This window comes from Pelobates fuscus, chromosome 13 (genome assembly GCF_036172605.1).
Source record: "Pelobates fuscus isolate aPelFus1 chromosome 13, aPelFus1.pri, whole genome shotgun sequence".
In the NCBI taxonomy this organism is placed as follows: Eukaryota; Metazoa; Chordata; class Amphibia; order Anura; family Pelobatidae; genus Pelobates; species Pelobates fuscus.
This window is the reverse complement of record NC_086329.1, coordinates 84354835-84369524: the sequence shown is the minus strand read 5'-3', so window position 1 is coordinate 84369524 and position 14690 is coordinate 84354835. Positions and strand designations below refer to the sequence as shown.

The window sequence follows — 14690 nt, the reverse complement described above, 5'->3', positions numbered from 1 at the left end:
TGTGGCAAAAGGGTAGCTGGATTTAAGGTGTTTACAGTCTCTAAATGCACTCTTGGGTTTTCACACAGCATTGCTTGATACTTGGTCATACGGCTATTACTAAACCAATGATTTCCTTTGTAATCCAAAAACGTCTGTACTGCATGTGGGACTCGTACATAAAGTTCTTGACCCAGAGTGAGTTTATCGGCTTCAGCTACTAGCAGGGCGGCTGCAGCTACGGCTCTTAGACAAGGTGGAAGTCCGCTGGCCACTGCATCCAGTTGTTTAGACATGTAGGCAACAGGTCTTTGCCATGATCCCAAGTACTGTGTCAATACTCCCACAGCCATTCTTCATTGCTCATGTACATACAGGTAGAATGGTCGTGTGTGATCAGGTAGACCTAATGCTGGGGCACTCATCAAAGCCTTCTTCACATCTTCAAATGCCGTTTGCTGTTCTTGAGTCCATAAGAAGGGGTCGTGCTCTGTACCTTTGATAGCTGCATACAGAGGTTTTGCCAGTATCGCGTAGCTGGGAATCCATATCCTACAGAAGCCTGCTGCCCCCAAGAATTCTCGCACTTGTCTTCTATTCTTGGGTATCGGTATTTGGCACACAGCTTCTTTTCTCTCTGGCCCCATAATTCTTTGACCTTCAGAGATATGGAATCCCAGATATTTGACAGTTGGCAAACACAACTGAGCCTTCTTTCTAGACACCTTGTATCCTGCCTTCCAGAGAATGTGTAGTAGATCGTGCGTTGCTTGCTGACATATTTCCTTTGTAACTGCTGCTATCAACAAGTCATCTACATATTGTAACAATACACACTCTCCTGGGATGGACTCGAAATCCAATAAATCTTGACTTAGAGCTGAACCAAATAGGGTAGGTGAATTTTTAAACCCTTGGGCAGTTTTGTCCAGGTCATTTGGCGTTTTGAGCCTGTTACAGCGTTTTCCCATTGGAAAGCAAAGATACATTGACTTTCTGCGGCAATTCGGAGGCAAAAGAAGGCATCTTTGAGGTCTAAGACTGTAAAGTAGGTAGCCCCGCCCGGAATTAAAGCAAGCAGGTTATATGGATTGGGCACAACTGGATGTATACTAACAACCGCATCATTGACTGCTCTCAAGTCCTGCACAGGTCGATACTCATCTGTACCGGGCTTTTGAACAGGCAGCAATGGGGTGTTCCAGGGGGAAGTACAGAATTTTAGGATACCATACCGTATGAACTTATCCAGATAAGATTGGATGTTCTTCTTAGCCTTCTGCGGGATGTGATATTGTCTTAGGCTCACTGGATAAACCCCAAGTTTTAGTTCGATTTTAATAGGTGGAATATTGCGGGCCAGTCCTGGTGGGTTGTTCTCTGCCCAAACTCCTGGTATGTTGAATAAGGACTCATCACTCCTAGGGTTTTGGCTAGTCAACGCTGTATGAAGTCGCCACTCTTCTTCCTTTGGTACGGATAATGTCATAATACCTGAAGGTCCATTAAACTTTAAGGATGTTGTTCCATTTGGTAGGAACGTAATCTGCGCTTGTAATTTAGATAGCATATCACGTCCCAGCAATTGGACTGGACATTCAGGCATATAAAGGAATTGATGTTTTACTACGTGGCCTCCCAATGTACAGAGTCGACTTTTAAGAACCGGTTTTTCAGCACTTCTTCCAGTTGCTCCTATTACAGTAATAGTTCTTCCAGATGGAGGAGCAACTAGGTCAGTCACCACCGAATGTTCAGCACCAGTGTCGATCATGAACGCACTCCTTTTTCCCCCTATTGATACATCGACCATAGGCTCCGCTCGACCAAGGGGGATGGAGCCCGGTCGGTATCAATAGTCCTCCATGACCGTGTCAGCCAATCCTACAAAGTCCCTACCTTCTCTATCGCGGGACCTTTGCGCTGCTGGAAAATACCTATCTTCCCTAACACTTCCTCTGTTCCCATTGCTCCCTCTATTACCATTACTCCCTCCGGGGCCTCCTCTACCTCTCGCTCTGCCTCTAAAGTTTCCATAACCTGTCCTAGGTCTGTCTCTCTCATACTGTTCTCTTCGCGGACACTCATTTCTCCAATGCCCTTCTTCCCTACAGTATGCGCACTGATTTCTACTCAGAGGTTCCTCATTCCACTTACTATCGCCTCTATCTGGGCCCCGTCTATCTACGCCTGCGATCGCTACCGCTAGCATATCAGCCTTTCTACGCATCTTGCGCTCTTCCTCTTTCTTACTTTCTGTTTCCCTGTTCATATATACTTTATTCGCTACCTCCATTAGTTGGGTGATAGACATACCTGCAAACCCTTCTAACTTTTGTAGCTTGCGCTTAATATCTCCGTAAGCTTGGCTGACAAAGGCGGAGTTCACCATTCGGGAATTATCTGCGTCTTCAGGATTAAAGGGGGTATACAAGCGGTATGCCTCCAATAATCGGTCATAAAAGACACTGGGTGCTTCATCACTTTTCTGAATCACCTCAACTGTCTTCGACATGTTAATAGCTTTCTTTCCTCCGGCTTTCATGCCAGCAATTATAGCGTCTCTATAGGCTCTGAGTTGAACCATATCTGCACCATTTACATTCCAGTCGGGATCGGTGTTAGGATAATGTGTTGCGGCCCATGCTGCTGGATTGGCTTGATTCAAAGCACGGGCTCTATCCTCTAGCGCTTTAATGGCCGCTTGATTAATCCTTGTCCTTTCCTCATTATTAAACAATGTCATTAATAACTGCTGGCAATCAGCCCATGTCGGGTTATGTGTCTGAACTATCGAGGTGAACAGATCGGTCATAGCTTGTGGTTTCTCAGTGTACGAGGAATTGTGGGTCTTCCAATTCAAGAGATCGGTAGTCGTGAACGGGACATATACGAAGACTGGGTCAGCATGTGCCATTTGACCTGCGGCATCGATATAGGCTGACCCGGGATTCAGACGAAGAGGCATCTGATAATGTTTTAATTGTTGGGTACCGGTCAGTTGTCGGGTTAGTATGGGGCTACGTGGAGGGGCGTCAGTTAGACGTTCCGGTCGGGGGGTAATAAAGCATGAGGATGTGGGAGCTTGGTTTTGGGAAAAGTTAGTAAATAGAACACTTCGAGCCGAGCTAGAAGAAGCTTGACCGGAAGTCTGAAGTGGCGCCAAATCAGGATATTCAGATCTAATGGGGGTTGGTTCTGGTTCCGGAAGGGGAGATTTAGTACGAGAGGGGGTGGATTCTGTACTGGAGGAGGAAGCGGAAGTGGATGGGGGCAATGGGGGAAGGGGTGCAGGACTTCCTGCATTCGCGTCACTTCCTCTTAAAGGAAAGTAAGGGGGCGGCAAAGGGATCTCGGACTCAGGGGGCGTGTCCAAAATGGGCCTAACACCAGTCCTTGTGGACAAACAAGTCCTAGCCACCATGAGGCGACATTGCTCCTCGTGGCATGTCTGAATCCATTTTGGCGAGTCATTTACGGCCTGTCTCCAACAATCAATATAAGGAAACTGCCCGTAAAGTTCAGGCCTACCCGATACAGCCACGTGTAAGCGCTGTACCAGAGTTGGATCCAAACTGCCACGTGGCGGCCATGCCGCAACCAAAGTAGGCCACTCCCTAGTACACAAAGTGACCAAACGTACAGGAGACATTTTAACCCCAAAATCACATGTTTTGAATCCCTTTTTAAAATTCTTCACCATACAACCTAAGGGATCCGGAATCGTTGACTCCGACGCGCCCATACTTATCAATGGAACGTCGTTGACAACGAATACTATGCACACGTACTTTTCAACAGTCACACCCGTTTCCTCTGGCAACAGCACCACGTGGTACGGTTACCAAGTGAAACGTACACAATAACACAATAAACACTCAGGGAATTCCCGTACACGCACAGCTGTTACACCAGTCACTAAATAATCAATATTATGCCCTTTGGCGAAACTATACAGTCACCCACGCTATAATTCTCTATATATGAATTACCCGTCTACAACACACCCCAGTAACATCGTCTTTTACAAATAGCGGTTACAGTACGGTTAGCATAGGTCAAAGCACAATTTAAGGTCACAATACAATTATTAGTGGTTAGGGTGTTAAACATGCAATAGACGACAATGATTAGTACTTATATACAGTGTCAGTAAATATACAGGGTTATGGTACCGTGCACTATGATACAGCAACACACTATTAACACTCTTGCTAGACGGCCAGTTTACAATCCCAACTAAACTATTGGCCAGTACCTTGAATGGACTACCTAAAACTATCTACATCCGTTTTGGTTAGCCACACTGCCCAAGCACCACATATAGCGAGCTAGAGGACCGAATTTACACAGACGCCTCTTAGTCGAGTACTATCAAAAATCTAGTGGGTTCCAAATTTACACGCCTTCCCACTTAGCCAAGATAGGTTGAGAGCTAGCGAACCGAATTTACACAGACGCCGCTTAGTCTCCCGGTCCCTCCGACCTAGCGAACAAAATATACACCCTAGAACGCTAGTCTAGACAAGACACCGGTGTCCGGCTAGGGCTATTTACACCAGAACCCCGCCTGACTAACCAAATCAAACGGTCTGACTAAAGAGCGTTCGATTGAGCGGTGCGCCTTCGCTCCTTCCCTCCGACAGAGGGGGCAGATTCCATACACAAATAACCCCTTATGGGCCTACCGCACAATCGGTATACCCCTAGTGGGTCTGCCGTCTAAAACAGCAGTTGTCTTACCTCCTCGTTCCTGAACCTGAGTTCACACTCATCGACGGGGACACCCCAGCACTTCTTATGTAGAGGCCGATGATCTCCTGGACAACAGACCAGTGGCGCCGAGACGAAGGGAGGTCCACGCAGAAGTTCAGGGGTGCAGCCGTAGAGAACGTGGGCAAAGATAGACCGTCTCACGCCTCTGCCTCTCAGCTACCGTTGAACGATGAGCTTCCCGGCCAATGCACCAAATGATACCGGAGAAACTGACGGAAGCCAAGCACAGAGAGATGGACACAGGTTTCTTCAGGAAGGAAGAGATTCTTTATTGGATCACCGATCGGGACTCAGAGGGACTAATGTCACCAAAATACAGCAAGTTCTGAGCCCCGGACAATAGTGCAGGCTCCTTATATAGGCACATAACTCCTCCCATATTAAGCTCCACCCGCACATTCTCTTGACCAATCAATACAAATAAGAATTAACTTCCTGCTTGACCGCATGGCCTGTCCAGCACAGTGGAGGAGGGGAATACTACATCCTGTATTCTTGCACATGCTCCGTACACTACTGATCGTATCTTGCCACGTGCAACCAACTGATCGATACGTCAGCATATGCACGTACACATGCCACGTGGTAATCTCGGCCTACTAAATTTATTTTTACCGAGATTCCACCACATCTCAACCTTAAAGAGACTAGGCATCTAGCTGACCACTCTAGGCAATCAGTGGCGCCCCTGCCCATCGACACTGCGCGCTTCCTGACTTTCAGTTCCAGAGGGCGGTTGCTGCTGGGGGGATTGGAGATCTGGCACTGGAGTTGAACCGTTCTCAAATGGTTTAACTCTTTCAGGTAAGAAAGTGCCCAGGGACTTGCTGGCACCAAAACAACTTCATTTCAATGAAGTTGTTATGGTTCTCAGTTTTGTCGGCTCAGTGTGCATGCACGCGCTTTGAGCCAAGGAGGGGATTAAAGAAAAAAAACCAATATTGGCTATGAAGGGGGGTGGGTGCCTCCCCTTGCTGTTGCTCTGACACTGGTGTCAGTTTTGCAGAGATTTATGAGTCACGTGTGCTGGGGTGTAACTCCCCTCTGGCACAAAAGTCATTATATCTTGCTGCACATGCAGATTCAAATCACTAAAGTAGTCCTGGTGGTTGGAATAACCCTTTAATGTGTCTGTAAAGAGAGTATCCCTGCAGGCTGAACACTGTCTTTTATGAAAAATACCTTGTTGTGCAGGGACCGACGTTTGGTGTCTCCATGCTCTGCAAGGAGATGCATTGATTCAGTGCATCTATATGAGGAGATGCTTGTTGGCGCATCATGATGATTGCCACACATATGCACTAGCCTTCCAATGCGCTTCTATGTGGAGGAGCAGCAACCGCGGCAACATCAGCTGTGCATCATTCCGGCGGCCATTCTGAAATAGCCTTCTCCACTTTCATCGCGTCTTATATTCATGAATACTTTTTTTAAAACTGAGAAACACTGCGTCAGTGTGGCATCATTAGCCCCGCACTTTCTGGCGTCGCAAACGAGGTGCTGGCGAATAATGATTCTAGGGTGGCTATATAACATAACTGTTCACTCTGATTCGTTGAACTGTCGTGTATACCCAATGGTGCATTCATTCAGGGTTATTTACTAGAGTGTGAATTCAAATTTCACCTCTGGCAGTAAACAGTAAATCTATATATGCAACTTATCATACTGAAACAGGCTCCAAGCACCATGACCTTGCGCCGTTGCAGTCCATAATGAATGCGGCGGCGAGGCTCATCTTCCTGTCCGCCCGCACCTCCCATGCCTCACCCTTCTGTCAGTCCCTACATTGGCTTCCTATAAAATATAGAGCTCAATTTAAAATTCTGGTTCTTGCTTTCAAATCTCTACATAATGCTGCTCCCACCTATCTATCCTCCCTTATACACAAGTTTGTCCTGTCTAGGCCCTTACGATCTGCTGAAGACTTACGTCTATCTTCTGTCCGTACTCCCACCTCTGATGCTCGCCTTCAAGATTTCTCGAGGGCTGCACCGTTCCTGTGGAACTCGCTTCCCTCCTCCGTTAGATGCTCACCCAGTCTCCACTCCTTAAAAAAATCGTTAAAAACCCACTTTTTCATAAAAGCGTATCAATTAAACTGTTAATAGCTCCCAACTGATTCCTCTTCTGCAACTGTCACTAGTCTAATACTATCCTTACCTTTTGTGTCATTTTACCCCACTCCCTCTAGCATGTAAGATCATTGAGCAGGGCCCTCAACCCCTCTGTTCCTGTGTGTCCAAATTGTCTGGTTACAACTACATGTCTGTTCATCCACCCATTGTAAAGCGCTGCGGAATTTGACAGCGCTCTATAAATATCATAATAATAATGACCACTTCAAATCACTTAAATGTCCATGGTTCTTAAAGGAACACTTTTCCTTTTTACAAACTGTATACCTACTGACAATGTAAGGTATGAAATCAGACAGGTGGTTGGCAGGACTATGAGGGTGTGTGAAAATGGGCTCAGCTTCTCAGTGGTGAAATGCATTCATACGAAACAAAATAGGTAGACCCAGCAACATTTCAGAACTACAAGTTTTTTTGTCAAGCCTGGCTTGAAGTCTCTCATGTTGTGAACATTCATTGAATCAAAGGCACAAGTCCTAATACCAGCATCACAAAATAAAGTTAGTGACTTCCCATGTATTGCATTTTACTGTCTGAAAAGGACCCTGGCTGCCCGCAGAAAGGGCGTAAATACTTAAAAGCCAACTGACAGCTGGACTGGCCGGACCCACTGTGATGCAATGCCTTTTGTCACTGGATTGTTAAGTGACAAGCTGCCCTTTGCCCCCGGCTATTGGAGGAGCCTGATTGCCAGCCTACTTCCTCATGACTATGGCCCTGGGGTGTATTGCCATTTAAAAAGACTATTTGGGGCTTATTGGCTTCTAAAGACTGTTTTTGCCCATTTGAATCCATGGGAAAGTGTGTCTCTTCCCCTTCCCCGTTTCCTGTCTATTGTTCTCCAGCAGGGCGATGTCCCAGGCACACTACCAAACCAGTTGGAACTGACTGCTTTTGTTCCTCCTTGGTCTCTCAACAGCCCTTGCTATGCTTTACCCCATGGCAAATTTACTCTGTTCGTGGGATCTGAGCGCTGTTCACCTATGTTGGGAGCTCAGATCCGAGCTATCTGGGGATAGGTTAAATGTGGGGACTCTGTGTAATATAATAAGAATTATGTATTTTTATGTACTTTTATGTATTTTTACTGTTAGTGTAAGATGTAGATATATTCTGTACCTGGAGATAATTGAGTTTACTGCAGTGCCTTAAGCCAATTATCTCCAGGATGGAGAGGAGGGATTTCATTGTGTATGTGAGTGTTATTATGTTAATTAGTGACATTGGTTGGTGTCCCTTTTGTCACAGTTTACCACCAGGTCTAGGGGGTGTGCCTCTGGCCTGAAAACTTGTATATCAGGAGTAATAAACGCTCATTGGAGTCAGATCATCTTGTACCTTCAGTATACAACTTCCACCTCAACACCCGTGGAAAAAATAAAATATTAACTTAGCTTTTGGGTACTTGCTTCCCTTAAGTTACCTCCCAATGCGGTAACTATGTACAAAATCTTATAAAATAAAAAATGATCAGGGATCCAGCTTGTACCACTAAAATGGAAACATAAAATGCAACATAGTGTAATACAGTTACAACTTTAAACACTCGCTTCACATTTCAAGGTTACACTCACAAGATGACGAATTAAATCAGGCCCTCAAGGTGCCTCCCCTAGATAGGGGGGGTTTTCTTTGCTGATTACCACGCCAAATCCGGTTATAAGGAAGTCCACACACGCCTAATGGTCGGGTTTGGCGTGGAAATCAGCAAAGAAAATCCCCCCTATCTAGGGGAGGCACCTTGAGGGCCTGATTTAATTCGTCATCTTGTGAGTGTAACCTTGAAATGTGAAGCGAGTGTTTAAAGTTGTAACTGTATTACACTATGTTGCATTTTATGTTTCCATTTTAGTGGTACAAGCTGGATCCCTGATCATTTTTTATTTTATAACATCTTGTACCTTCATGAAGTTTCGGCTCATGTTTGGGGGATTGGAGAACTACACTCTGGGGATTGCTATAATCACTATACTCCCCAGGGTATGATCACTAAGCTCTGCTAAGACCTTGTTCCTGTTCCTGCTATCTGGTATTCGGAGAGGTTGACCTACTGGAAGCTGTACCCTGGTCTTGGGTCCAGAGTGGGTGGAGACTGCGAGACCCCAACCAAGCTGCGGCGGTTCCTGGGAGTCTACAGTAGTTATGGTGTCTGGCGGAGTGCTTGGAGTCCTCGGGAAGAACTAGGAGCATCCATCAACGGAAGGTACTCGGTCGGGGTGCAAGCGGTTCCGTTCCACCCACTCAGGACAGAACATGTTTAGATTGCCTTGGAAGTGTTCTGGGCAGGGGCTTAAGCCCCTCTTAATTCCCTAATGGCATTTTATGTAGTGCGAGAGTATCTTTTGATATACTTGCCCTATGCTAATTGGGAACATTTTCCTAGTTTCCTTAGATGCATGACAGCATGGAACTAACCCAGGTCAGAGCAGGAGCCTGAATTTAGAGCAGGAGCCCGAACCATCCCATCCCGACTTTTGGGGATACCAGGGAACTGTCTCCAACAAGCATAGCGTGAGCGCATCATTAGATGTGGTCACAATATGTTCATGACAATAGGACCATGCAGAGGGTACTGAAACAGTGCTTCTAGCAGGGTCTGCCCTTTATGGGGCGGCCTGGATGATGAACAGGCAGCCTGGCTTGCATTCGCGCAAGTCTGACCTGCCAATACATGGAGGGTATTCGTTCACATTCTAGTCTGGCCCACCCCATTTATGTGGCGCCAGAAGCACTTTCCTGCTGGCTTGCCTCTCTTTCCATTGGCATCCTGATTCACAGGACTCCTGAGCTGGGAAGTATGCAACAGTCCTCCTGACCCCGGGTGACAGAGCTGGTATGTTGGGTGATTGGTAGGTTTCATGTCACACAATCAAATCACATGACTTGCAGGTCTGCTAACGGGAAATTATTTATATATTGATAGGCAGGGTTAGCATCACGCACAGAGACATGCCATCTTATTGTTCATGTGCCCCATGATCACAGGCTACAGAAGAGAGCAGCAATTCAGCGCATCCCATACACAGTGCTTGTGTTTGGACTTAAAATGCCTTGAATTGCTATAGAATTGTAGCTTGAGCACAATTAAAGGAACACTCCAGGCAACATAACAACTTAATATCAATGAACTTGTTATGGTGCTTGGAGGTTCTCCGTGTCAACTTTCCTTGTGGGGATCAACTGTTTATGACCGATTTAACCCCAAAGTGATGTAGATGGTGCCCACCCGCTCTGACCCTCTTCTTCCAGTGTAGTCAAGACATTAATGAGAAAGCCTCACACTTGGAGTCAGCGATATGATGAGAACGTCAGGCCAAGATTGTCGCTAACTTCTCACTGAGAAAGTTATGCACCTATCAGCCTATCACCGGCTCCCAGTCCAAGGCTTTCTCACTGAAGTTTCGGACTTTACCGGAGAAGAGGCGCAGAACGGATGTTCTATACACGTTTACGGTTTGTAAAGTTTAATCCCTAAAGATAAGATGGCACCCAGGCCGTCCAAGCACTATAACAACTTAATTGAGAGGAGCTGGTATATTTTTCCGAGTGGTCCTTTAACCCCTTAAGGACCAAACTTCTGGAATAAAAGGGAATCCTGACATGTCACACATGTCATGTGTCCTTAACCCCTTAAGGACACATGACATGTGTGACATGTCATGATTCCTTTTTATTCCAGAAGTTTGGTCCTTAAGGGGTTAAGGGGTTAAACAAGTTTTCACACGGGTTGACAGATTACATCATATGACAAAATCTATGATTTTAAAGAAATCCTACAAGTGTGAGGATGCTCCTCCATGATGCCCTGTTCAAACTGCATTCCTGAAACAAGAAAACGTTATCACGATTTATGCATTAAATATAAAGTTTATCGTCATCAGAGGTGTTATAGCTTTATAAACGTTTAGTTCTGACAGATAGCTAAGGGCAACGAGGCCATTGTGAAAAGGATTTGCCAGGTGCAAACATGGCTGACGGGGCGTCCTCCTACGTCACGCCACGTCACGTGGGCGGCGCTCTAGCTCAGCCCGCAGCTCTGTGGTCACAGCAGCTGGCGCGTCACGCGCGGGAAGGAGCCCCGGTGCGCGCGGAAGGTCACGTGTCGGTCTCGGTCTGGTGACGCGGCGACACCGAGAGCCGCCATCTTGCGTGACCGGCTAAAAGGGGGGAGGGGTGGGAGGAGCACCCCGAAACCCGGTGAGTGAGGCGTCCCAACATGCTCCACGCGGGGCCTGGCCCCCAGAGCGCGCACTCTGTTTATATCTGTCTGCATCGCTGTCTCTTTATAGTGACTGACACCGTGCGGGGTATGGGGGGGGGTTGTGTGTATTGGTCAGTGACTGGGTATGGGGTGGCTGTGTGTATCGGTCAGTGACGGGGTATGGGGGGCTGTGTGTATCGGTCAGTGACTGGGTATGGGGGGTGGCTGTGTGTATCGGTCAGTGACTGGGTATGGGGGGGGGCTGTGTGTATCGGTCAGTGACTGGGTATGGGGGGCTGTGTGTATCGGTCAGTGACGGGGTATGGGGGGGCTGTGTGTATCGGTCAGTGACGGGGTACGGGGGGGGCTGTGTGTATCGGTCAGTGACGGGGTACGGGGGGGGCTGTGTCTATCGGTCAGTGACGGGGTACGGGGGGGGCTGTGTGTATCGGTCAGTGATGGGGTATGGGGGAGCTGTGTGTATCGGTCAGTGACTGGGTATGGGGGGGCTGTGTGTATCGGTCAGTGACGGGGTATGGGGGGGCTGTGTGTATCGGTCAGTGACGGGGTATGGGGGGGCTGTGTGTATCGGTCAGTGACGGGGTATGGGGGGGCTGTGTGTATCGGTCAGTGACGGGGTATGGGGGGGCTGTGTGTATCGGTCAGTGACGGGGTATGGGGGGGCTGTGTGTATCGGTCAGTGACGGGGTATGGGGGGGCTGTGTGTATCGGTCAGTGACGGGGTATGGGGGGGCTGTGTGTATCGGTCAGTGACGGGGTATGGGGGGGCTGTGTGTATCGGTCAGTGACTGGGTACGGGGGGGCTGTGTGTATCGGTCAGTGACTGGGTACGGGGGGGCTGTGTGTATCGGTCAGTGACTGGGTACGGGGGGGCTGTGTGTATCGGTCAGTGACTGGGTACGGGGGGGGGCTGTGTGTATCGGTCAGTGACTGGGTACGGGGGGGGGCTGTGTGTATCGGTCAGTGACTGGGTACGGGGGGGGGGCTGTGTGTATCGGTCAGTGACCGGGTACGGGGGGGCTGTGTGTATCGGTCAGGGACCGGGTACGGGGGGGCTGTGTGTATCGGTCAGGGACCGGGTACGGGGGGGCTGTGTGTATCGGTCAGTGACGGGGTACGGGGGGGCTGTGTGTATCGGTCAGTGACGGGGTACGGGGGGGGCTGTGTGTATCGGTCAGTGACGGGGTACGGGGGGGGCTGTGTGTATCGGTCAGTGACGGGGTACGGGGGGGGCTGTGTGTATCGGTCAGTGACGGGGTACGGGGGGGGCTGTGTGTATCGGTCAGTGACGGGGTACGGGGGGGGCTGTGTGTATCGGTCAGTGACGGGGTACGGGGGGGGCTGTGTGTATCGGTCAGTGACGGGGTACGGGGGGGCTGTGTGTATCGGTCAGTGACGGGGTACGGGGGGGCTGTGTGTATCGGTCAGTGACGGGGTACGGGGGGGCTGTGTGTATCGGTCAGTGACGGGGTATGGGGGGCTGTGTGTATCTGTCATTGACGGGGTATGGGGGGCTGTGTGTATCTGTCATTGACGTGGTATGGGGGGCTGTGTGTATCTGTCAGTGATGTGGTATGGGGGGCTGTGTGTATCGGTCAGTGACTGGGTACGGGGGGGCTGTGTGTATCGGTCAGTGACGGGGTACGGGGGGGCTGTGTGTATCGGTCAGTGACTGGGTACGGGGGGGGCTGTGTGTATCGGTCAGTGACGGGGTACGGGGGGGCTGTGTGTATCGGTCAGTGACGGGGTACGGGGGGGGCTGTGTGTATCGGTCAGTGACGGGGTACGGGGGGGGCTGTGTGTATCGGTCAGTGACGGGGTACGGGGGGGGCTGTGTGTATCGGTCAGTGACGGGGTACGGGGGGGCTGTGTGTATCGGTCAGTGACGGGGTACGGGGGGGCTGTGTGTATCGGTCAGTGACGGGGTACGGGGGGGGCTGTGTGTATCGGTCAGTGACGGGGTATGGGGGGCTGTGTGTATCTGTCAGTGATGTGGTATGGGGGGCTGTGTGTATCGGTCAGTGACGGGGTATGGGGGGCTGTGTGTATCGGTCAGTGACGGGGTATGGGGGGCTGTGTGTATCTGTCAGTGACGTGGTATGGGGGGCTGTGTGTATCGGTCAGTGACGGGGTATGGGGCGGCTGTGTGTATCGGTCAGTGACGGGGTATGGGGGGCTGTGTGTATCGGTCAGTGACGGGGTGTGGGGGGGCTGTGTGTATTGGTCAGTGACTGGGTATGGGGGGTGGCTGTGTGCATCGGTCAGTGACTGGGTATGGGGGGTGGCTGTGTGTATCGGTCAGTGACTGGGTATGGGGGGTGGCTGTGTGTATCGGTCAGTGACGGGGTATGGGGGGCTGTGTGTATCGGTCAGTGACGGGGTATGGGGGGCTGTGTGTATCGGTCAGTGACTGGGTATGGGGGGGGCTGTGTGTATCGGTCAGTGACGGGGTATGGGGGGTGGCTGTGTGTATCGGTCAGTGACGGGGTATGGGGGGCTGTGTGTATCGGTCAGTGACTGGGTATGGGGGGGGGCTGTGTGTATCGGTCAGTGACGGGGTATGGGGGGCTGTGTGTATCGGTCAGTGACTGAGTACGGGGGGGTGCTGTATGTATCGGTCAGTGACTGGGTACGGGGGGGTGCTGTATGTATCGGTCAGTGACTGGGTACGGGGGGGGGGCTGTATGTATCGGTCAGTGACTGGGTACGGGGGGGGGGCTGTATGTATCGGTCAGTGACTGGGTACGGGGGGCTGTGTGTATCGGTCAGTGACAAGGTATGGTAGGGGGGGGGAGGGTTGGGCTGTAAGAATCTGCCAGTGACATGGTATGGGGGTTACAGGTGTAAACCAATTTGTCTTCTCTGCTACAATCATAGCTTGGCTTTTGCTGCATATATTTTGCTGTTTGAATTGACATTCACTAAAGAACGTGAAGGCAACTTTCGGCTTGCCAGATGTTATGGACTACATCTTACTAAATACTCTGGAAAAGCATCATGGGAGAGCTAGTCCACAACATCTGGAATGCCAAATGTTGCCTAACCCTCCATTGTGATTTAAATATTACTGTTGGATTCTTTATACCAATTTGCCCCAAGTTGTGGTAGAGCAGTATGTTTTTATTATGATGCATTGGGGGAACTCAGAATCCGGCCTATGACACGTAATCGAAGGACATTGTGACTTTCTTATGATCGGCAGATTAATGACTCTGTGACAGGTTCCTGGATGTGTGGGGGTATAGTCTTTCTGTACTGTACCATGCACATTTAGAAAGAACTATGGTTATTGTGTAACATACAAGTGTGCCATTTGGTATTGTTAAATATACTTAGATTGTGTTACACTGGTTTACATTTTTACTGAACAGAGATTTATTCAGAATCAGTCAAGGACATTGCAAATTGTACTCTGGGTCCTGGCTCTGGTCTTGACACAAAGCATTAGCAACGAGATCCATTTGTGATTGTGGAATAAAGAAGTTGTTGCCAAGTTACTACAGTTATTTAGCTACAAATGTGGCTGATTTAGAGAATTGTTTCCAGTTAAGCCATCTTGGCCTGTAGTCATCCTA

The 14690-nt window shown here is 49.2% G+C and overlaps 1 protein-coding gene across 1 annotated transcript in view; it reads left to right on the top strand.

Annotated features, from left to right (window-relative positions):
- The first annotated feature begins 10925 nt into the window (after positions 1-10925).
- ASH1L (ASH1 like histone lysine methyltransferase) overlaps positions 10926-14690 on the top strand; it is a 118842-nt gene continuing 115077 nt past the window's right edge. Inside the window, exon 1 of the mRNA XM_063439388.1 lies at positions 10926-11090. The gene's annotated coding sequence lies outside the window, so the exon portion shown is untranslated. The remainder of the gene's footprint in view (positions 11091-14690) is intronic.